Source organism: Chiloscyllium punctatum, unplaced genomic scaffold, assembly GCF_047496795.1.
Source record: "Chiloscyllium punctatum isolate Juve2018m unplaced genomic scaffold, sChiPun1.3 scaffold_101, whole genome shotgun sequence".
NCBI classification, from domain to species: Eukaryota; Metazoa; Chordata; class Chondrichthyes; order Orectolobiformes; family Hemiscylliidae; genus Chiloscyllium; species Chiloscyllium punctatum.
Window position 1 is genome coordinate 750483 of NW_027309835.1, and position 9044 is coordinate 759526.

Genomic DNA, 9044 nt, shown 5'->3' on the forward strand with positions numbered 1-9044 from the left:
GCCCAAGTGCTCACTTGTACCAAAACTTGTTGATTCATCAAAAGGCTTCTATTTACAAGCAACAATTTAAAATTCTCTCACTTGATGTAATTCCTGGCTGTGAACATCCCTGTCTCCCTGCACCACACAACCTGTGAGACCTCGACAACTCATTTTCTTTCAGACTCCCAAAGATGCATTTATTCATTGCTTCACCGGTCTGGCTGTTTCGACAGTTGTCAAGGCAACACGGTCTGGAATTCACTTCCTGACCCTCTCAGACCTGCTTTTATTCTTTAAGGTATTCCTGAAAACCTGCTTATTTGGCAATACTTTTGATAACCTACCTAATATCCCCATCTGTGGCCTTATGTCAGAAATTCTCAATGTCTGTGAAATTATAAAAATGATAAAAATACAAACTGCTGTTGGTTTGCACACACATTGTCAACTCTTCACTGTCGCTGAATGAATAACCTATAACATCTCTTACCCAAGAACATTGTGGGAGCACCTTCACCACACGAACTGCAGCTGTACAAGGAAGTCAAACATCATCCTCTCCACAGGCAATGGGGCTTTGGCATTAATCACTGGTGTCTGTGGAGAGAGAAGCATTGTTGATATTTCAGGGAGGGCTAAATGCATTACAGGAAATGAGAATGTTGCAGAATATGATGGTCAGAAATGGAAGGAAAATGCACTCTTTTGTTGAAAAAAAAAGAATTATTCACTGTCAAAGATACTGTGGAAAATTTAGTCCGTTTAGAGAGGAGCACATTGTCAGGGGTTGGGCAGCAGAGGAAAATTAACTAACAAAAGGTCTGTGAAAGTAACAGGAAAACACTAAACAAGTCAAACAGCCTGTGCCCAAAGACTTTAACTCCCCTTCCCGCTGCACCAAAGATATGCAGGTCCTGGGCCATCTCCACCGCCAAATCCCAGGCATCTGATGCCTGGACGAAGAACGCCTCATCTTCTGTGTTCAGATCCTCCAATCACATGGGATCAATGTGGATTTTACCAGTTTCCTCATTTCCACTCCACCCACCTTATCCCAGATCCAGCCTTCCAACTCGGCACTGCCCTTTTGACCTGTCCTACGTTTCCAACTTCCTTCCCACCAATCGGCTGCTGCCTGACCTGCTGTGCTTTTCTAGCATCACACTCTTTGACATTGAAAACATCCTGACTCTGACACTGTGTAAATCCTGCCCTATCACTCCCTGCCAAGGAAGGCTGCGCATGCGTCCCCCTACAGCTTGCCCCTCTCAAAGTTGGCAGCCACACACACGTGTCCCGTGGATCACTGCCCCCAATAAAGATGGCGGCGATCACTCACACCTTTCACCATTTGAAGCATTTTCCCGTTTGCCACAAACACGGGCCTGGGATTTTCAAATTTGTGTTTTCCCATGTGCACTAAGTTCTGTAAAACGTCTCAGCCCGTTCCATTAAAATTTCCTTCTCTTCCTGGTCAATATGTCTTTCCTTAACCATGTACTGCACCTTCACACATTTCCAATGCCTTGGTCACAACATCACAGTGCTGCCAGTGAAGGTTATCACGTGGTATCACTTCATTCCTGATGAAGGGCTTTTGCCCGAAACGTCGATTTCGCTGCTCCTTGGATGCTGCCGGAACTGCTGTGCTCTTTCAGCACCACTAATCCAGAAGCTTATCACATGGTTGAGTGTCGCCACGCCCCTCATTCACTCAGACCAACCGGCATTACCTTGTCTTCCAGCCCTGTCCCCATCCTCTTATTGGTCCTGCACTGAGATCAATCACCAGAGGCCCTTTGTGGCTGGAGCATGCTCAGTGCTTCCTGCTTTTGCTGCTGTTCATCAGGTACAAGAGAGAGTGTTCATTCCTGTTTCTCCTAATGTCAGACATTAACAACAACGAACTGCATTGTATGGAGCCTTTCACACTGACAAGTCTCCTGAAGTGCTTCACGAATGCTGGAAACATTGATTAAAGAGAACAACTTTAAGATACATCTTTGAGGAGTACTGAGGGGGTTGGGAAGGATATTGAAGAGGTTTTTAGATCAGACAAACCATCTAAAGAGCAACCCACCCAGACCCATTCCCCTACATCTAACACTACGGGCAATTTAGCGTGGCCATTTCACCTAACCTGTACATTTTTGGACTGTGGGAGGAAAGCGGAGCAGCCAGAGGAAACCCACGCAGACACTGGGAGAATGTGCAAACTCCACACAGACAGTTGCCGGAGGTGGGAATAGAACGCGGGTCTCTGGCACTGTGAGGCAGCAGTGTTAACCACTGTGCCACCGTGCCGCCAATCTGCAACTTTGTCCTCTGCAGCTCCAATCATGGAGTGATGTCTGTGGAGAACAGCTTACGACGGAGACAGTTAGTGGCTAACCGTAGTTTAGCAACCCCATGTCCTAGCCCCCCTACCCCACACACCAGTCCTTGTTCTCACAGCCTGTCATTACACACTACCTATGGTTAGCCACTAACAGTCTCCACTAACAGCGAGTCGCCCTCCCCAGCCAGATCGTTATCACTCCTTTATCCAACCCTTCTTCTCACTCTATTCCCACCTATCCTTTACTCCTTACATCCTCCCCTAAACCCTACCTGCTCATATAAACCAACATTTTTTCTCTCAGTATCAGTTCTGAGGAAGGGACACTGGGTCTGAAACTTTATCTGATTTCTCTTCACAGATGCTGCCAGACCTGCTGAGCTTTTCCAGAACCTCCTGGTTGTTGTTTCTGATTTACATCTTCCGCAGTTCTTTTGGTTTTAATTTCCCGGGAGTTTGTAATTCAGGTCCCACAGCCTCTGTCCCAGTCTCTGCTGTCTCTCCCAACCCCAAACAGTGACACTGCACCTGCACAGCTCATGGACCTGTGTCATCTTGCTGGCCACACCCCTCATTCACTCCCATTGGCTGCAGGACCACACAGATTCTCCTCCCATTAGTCTGGAGCTGCTGTCAATCAGCCGGGCCCCATTTTGATGAGAGTGGAGGGCTAATCCCTCTCTCTGCCCTGGGATGAGCTTCATCATTCACAGTGAATGGGGCAGTATCACAGAGCACAGGGCCTGGGGGCTATTCAGCCCATCGGGGCTGTACTCACTCCCTCTGGAGATGCTGCAAATCTGTCCCAATTCCCCTCCTATTTGCCCACAGCCCCCCAAATCTTTCCTGAAAAATTAAAATTTCAAGTCTGTTTCAGAATACCTGCTAAATCTGTGTCGTTCAGACTGTTCCAGAGGCTCAGAACTTACTGAGTACAATAATGTTCACATTTTCACTTTATATTATTTGCCAATTACTTGAAAGTAGCTACTAAACGTTGTGACAGTGTTAATAATTCGTCTCTCTCTCTGCAAATTCAAGACCTTGGAACCAAATCTGCACCAGGTCAAAATCACTGCTTCACCTTCTCACCTCCAAGGACACCTATCTGTGCTTCAGCTTGCTCTCCACAAAAGAGGAACGGATCTTAGTTTATTAACGTCATAGACATGTCCAGCACAGAAACAGGACTTCGGTCCAATTCATCCATGCCAACGAGGAATCCTAAACTACTGGAGTCCCATTTGCCAGCTCTTGGTCTGTATCCATCAAAACCCTTCCTGTTCACCTACCCAATCGGATGCCTTTTAAATGTTGTGATTTTATCAGCCTCCACTACTTTACCTGGCAGCTCATTCCATACACACACCACACTCAGCTTGAAAACATTGCCCCTTAGATTCCTTTTAAATCTTTGCCCTCTCAACCATGTGCTCTAGTTTTGGACCCACCTAAGCTCAAGAAAAAGAACCCCGGCTGCACACCTTATCCATGATTTTATAAATCTCCATGAAGTCACCTCTCAATCTTTGAATCTCCAGGGAAATTAACCCCAGCCTATTCAGCCTCTCCCTGTAGCCCAAACCCTTCAATCCTGGCAACATTTTTGTAACTCTTGCCCGAACCTTTTCACGTTTCACAACATCCTTCCCAGAACAGGGAAAATCAAACTGAAAACAGAATACGAGAAATGGCTTCATCAATGTCTTTTAAATGTTGTAATTGTACTAGCGTCCACCCCTTCCCTTGGCAGCTCACTCCAAACATGCACTGCCCTCAAACTGTCCAACTCTGGCAAAGTCCTTGCAAACATTTTCTGAAATGTTTCAAGTTTCACAATATCATTCCTGGAACAGGGAGATTGGAACTGAAAACAGAATTCCAGAAGAGCCTTAATCAATGTCCTGTACAGCAACAACATGACGGAGAGCATAACAAACGCTGCATTCACTCCCTTACCTACCTGTGACTCTACTTTCAAGGAACTATGAACCTGCACTCCAAGGTCTCTTTGTTCAGCAACACTCCCCAGGACCTTACCAGTAAGTGTATAAGTCCTGCCCCGATTTGCCTTTCCAAAATCCAACAGCTAACAGTTATCTAAATTGAACTCTATCTGTCATTCCTTGCTCCACTGCCATTCTGATCAATATCCTGTTGTATTCTGAACTAACCCTCTTCGCTGTCCATAACAACTCCAAGTTTTGATGTCTTGTGTAAAGCTACTAATAATACCTCATATATTCACATTCAAGTCATTTATTTAAGGACCCAATAATCGATCCTTGTAGCACACTGCTGCTCACAATCCTCCAGTCCACAAAACAAACCTCCATCATCACCCTCTGTCGCTTACCATCAAGCCAGTTTTGTACCCAGATGGCTTGTTCTCCCTTCATTCCATGTTATGTAACCCTGCTAACCAGTCTGCTTTGTGGAACCTTGTCGAATGTCCATATAAACAAAGTTCACAGCCTGGTTTAATCAATTTTCTTTGTCACTTCAAAACATTCAGTCAAGTTAGTGAGACACGATTGTGCACGTACCAAGCCACATTGACAATAGTCAATGATTATTCCTTACTTTTCCAAATAGATGGATATCCTGTCCCTCAGAATCCCTTCCAACAACTTGCCTGCCACTGACTTCAGGCTCACTGTTCTCTTGTTCCATGGCCTCTCCTTACCACCTTTTAAAATAATGGCACCTCATCTGTCGCTATCAATGATACAAATACCTCAGAAGAGGCCCAACAATCACTTCCCTAGATTTCCAGAAAGTTCTGGGATACATCTGATCAGGTCCCAGGGCTTTATCCACCTTGATGCGATTCAAGACATCCAGTAACACCTCCACTATAACATGGATACTTTCATGTTCTCTCTGTTTATTTCTCCAAACTCTCGAGCTTCCATATCTTTCTCCAGTAAAAAGGACGTGAAATATTTGCATATCTTCCCCACACCCCGGTGGTTCCATAGACAGCCTCGTTAATCTTTAAGGGGTCCTATTCCCTGGTCCAGTTCATCTTTTGTCTGTGATATATTTGTTTAATCTCTTTGGGTTCTACTTAAACCATTTCCTGAAGCTATTTCATGTCAAACAGCATCAGCAGCAACAGAGCTAAACAATCCCACAACCAATGGAATAGATCGGAGCTCTGCAGTTCAGCCACACCCAGTTGTGAACGGTGATGGACAATTAAACAACTCACTGCAGGAAGCATCACAGATATCCCCACCCTTACTGATGGAGGAGCCTCACACCCTGCAACAGATAAGATGACAGCATTTGCAGCAATCTGCAGCCAGAAGTGCAAAGTGGGATGATCCATCTCAGCCTTCTCCAGTGGTTTCTAACATCACAGATGTGAGTTTTAAGCCAGTTTGATTCAGTTTGAATAACATCAAGAAATGGTTAAGTAGTGCAAACGCTATGGGCCCTGCAAAATTCTGGCAATAATACTGATGGTTTGAGCTCCACAACTTGCCACCCACCAAGCCAAGTACCGCTCCAGCACTGGCATCTACCGACAATGTGGAACATTGCCCAGGAATGTTCAACACAAAAACACAGGGCAATCCAACCCAGCCAATTTCCCTCTATCAGTCCACACTCGATCAGCAGTAAAGTGATGGAAGATGTCATCAACAGGACTACCAAGCAGCAGCTGCTCAGCAACAGTAAGCTGAGTGACACTCATTTTAGGCTCCACCAGGGCCACTCAGCTCCCGATTGTGTTACCGCCCTGATTCACAACCTGACAACCAGCTGAATCCCAGAGGTGAGGTGAGGGTGACAGCCCAGTCCCACTCCAAGATCACTATTTCTAGCCGATTCTACCCTTGTCTCAGCTCATATACTCTCATCCACCTTGTGTTATCTCCAGACTTCAGTATCCAAACACACTCCTGGCCAGCTTCCCACAGTAAATCTCCCTGTAATCTTCAGAAAAACTAAATCTCTGCTGCCCAAGTGCTCCCTCCTACCAAAACTTGTTGATCCATCAAAAGGCTCCTATTCATAATCAACAACATAAAGCCACAGAGATGTACAGCATGGAAACAGACCCTTCAATCCAACCCATCCATGCTGACCAGATATTCCAACCCAATCTCGTATCACCTGCCAGCATCCGGCCCACATCCATCAATTTAAAATTCTCACCCTTGATTTAATTCCTGGTTGTGATCATCCCTAGCTCGCCGCATCACACATCATTGAAGACCTCGACAACCCATTCTGTTCGAGACTCCCAATGATCTGTTAATTCATTACTTCACCTGTATGGCTGCTTTTACAGTTGGCAAAGCAATATTTTCTGAAATTCGCAGCCAAAACCTCACAGCTCTGCTTTCCTCCTTTAAGACATTCCTCAAAACTTGCTAATTTGGCAATGCTTTTGGTCACCTGACCTAATATCATCCTTCTCTGGCCTTATGTCTAAAGTTCCCAATAATATTTTTGTGAAATTATAAGCACGATGATAAAACTACAAACTGTTCTTGATTTGGACATTACCTTCAAATCATCACTGTTGCTGAATGAATACTCTGTAATGTCTCTTAACCAACCACATTGTGGGAGTACCTCCACCACACAAACTGCATCTGTACAAGAAAGTCAAACATCACCCTCTCCACAGGCAACAGGGCTTTGGCATTAATCACTGGTTTCTGTGGAAGGAGAAACACAGTTGATGTTTCAGGGAGTGCAAAACAGATTACAGGGAATGAAAATGGTGCAGAATTTGATAGTCAGAAATGGAAGGAAAATACACTTGCTTATTGGAAAAAAGAATTCTTGACTGTCAAATATTTTCCAGAAAAAAAATTAATAAGCGGCACATGGTCAGGGGCTGGGCAGCAGTGAAAAATTAATTTACAAAAATGTCTGTAAAAGTAATCATAAAATACTAAACCGACCAAAAATACACCATTGTTCGATACTGAGCAAGCTAGATATTGACAAAGTGCTCATAAGGGATCCCAGAGATGAAGCACAGCTGTATAAGCTATTATGATCCCACAGTCATAGAGACGTATAGCACCGACACAGACCCTTCGGTTGAACTCATCCTTGCCAACCAGGTATCCGAACCTAATCTATTCCCATTTGCCAGCACTTGGCCCATATCCCTGTAAACACTTCCTAATCGTATCATGTGTCTAGTTAGATGCCTTCAACAAGTTTTAATTGGACTAGCCTCCACCACTTCCTCTGGCAGCTCATTCCACCCACTGCATGAAAGAGTTGTCCTTTAGGCCCCTTTGAATTTTTGCCCCGTTCAACCTAAAGCAATGTCCTCTACTTTTGGACACCACTGCTCGAGGGAAAACATCTTGTTCATTTACTCTGTTCATGCTCTTCATGATTGTATAAACCTCCATAACATCACTGCTCAGCCTATGGCACTCCAGGGAAAACAGCCCCAGCCTTTTATGCCTCATCCTGTCGCTCAAATCCTCCAAACCTCACAACATCCTTATAAGTCTTTTTTGAAACCTTTCAAGTTTCACAGCACCCTTCTGATAGGAGGCAGGCCAGAATTGCACACAATATTCCAAAAGTGGCCTACGAATGTCCTGTACAGCAAAATGACCTCCCACATCCTATACTCAATGCTCTAACCAATAAAGGAAAATACACTGAACACCTTCTTCATCATCCTATCCACCTGCAACTTGACTCGCAAGGTCTATGAATCTGCAGTCCAAGGTCTCTTTGTTCCGCAAGCGTCTCCAGGGCCTTGCCATTCAGTGTATAAGTCCTGGGCTGAAAAAGCACAGCAGGTCAGGCAGTATCAAAGGTCAGGAGAATCGACGTTTCGGACATGAGCCCTTGATGCAGCTTGACCTGCTGTGATTTTCCAGCAACACATTTTCAGCTCTGATCTCCAGCATCTGCAGTCTTCACTTTCCCCTAGTGTATAAGTCCTGCCCTGACTTGCTTTTCCAAAATGCAGCACCTCACATTAATCTAAATTAATCCGTATCTGATCGATATCTCAATGTAACCGGAGGTAAACTTCTTCACTATGCACAATACCTCCAATTTTGAATGACCTGCAAACTCAGTTACAACAGCAAGTCATTTAAATGAATGACAAAACAAATCCAGAAATAAACATTCATTTGAATGTGCTCTGTGCAAATCCTGCCCAATGACTCTGTACCAGAGAAAGGCTGCACATGCGCCTGGCTGCACCTTGCCCCCTACAAAGATGGCGGCCGCGCACGTGTCCAGTGAATCGTTGCCCCGAATAAAGATGGCGGCGCTCACTCAGGCCTGCAGCCGCGCTGAGGCAATTCCTCGTTTACTCCAAACACGGGACTGGGACGTTCAAATTTGTGTTTTCCGACGTGCACAACTTATTTGTAAAAACTCTCCGCTCATAACAACACAGTTTTTCTCCCGTTTCCCTGTTTATTTATTTCCTTACCGTATCCTTTCGCTCCATAACTTCCTGAGCATCCATTACAGCGACTCTCCTCCGCGTGCGAGGGTGATCACGTGGTTTAGTCTAGTTCTGCCCCTAGTTCACTTTGATTGGTTGGAGGATCTCCAGTTCCGCCCACCGTCCTTTCATTGGTCCGGAGCTGACATCAATCACCCGGGGGTCCCTTTGTTGGCTAGAGCATGCGTAGTGCGTGCTGCTTTTGCTGATATATTGGGTAATGTGATGGGAGAGTTCACTGAGGGGAAGGATCCCTTTGTGTGAGCT

General features: G+C 45.2%; 1 long non-coding RNA gene across 2 annotated transcripts in view; it reads right to left on the reverse strand.

The window, feature by feature from the left end:
- Positions 1 to 8842, reverse strand: part of LOC140471537 (uncharacterized) — a 49649-nt gene extending 40807 nt beyond the window's left edge. For both annotated transcript variants that reach the window (XR_011957075.1, XR_011957074.1), the window contains exons 1-2: positions 8763 to 8842; positions 473 to 579 (exon numbers count right to left, since the gene is read on the reverse strand). This is a non-coding gene — a long non-coding RNA (uncharacterized lncRNA). The remainder of the gene's footprint in view (positions 1 to 472; positions 580 to 8762) is intronic.
- Positions 8843 to 9044: the final 202 nt, after the last annotated feature.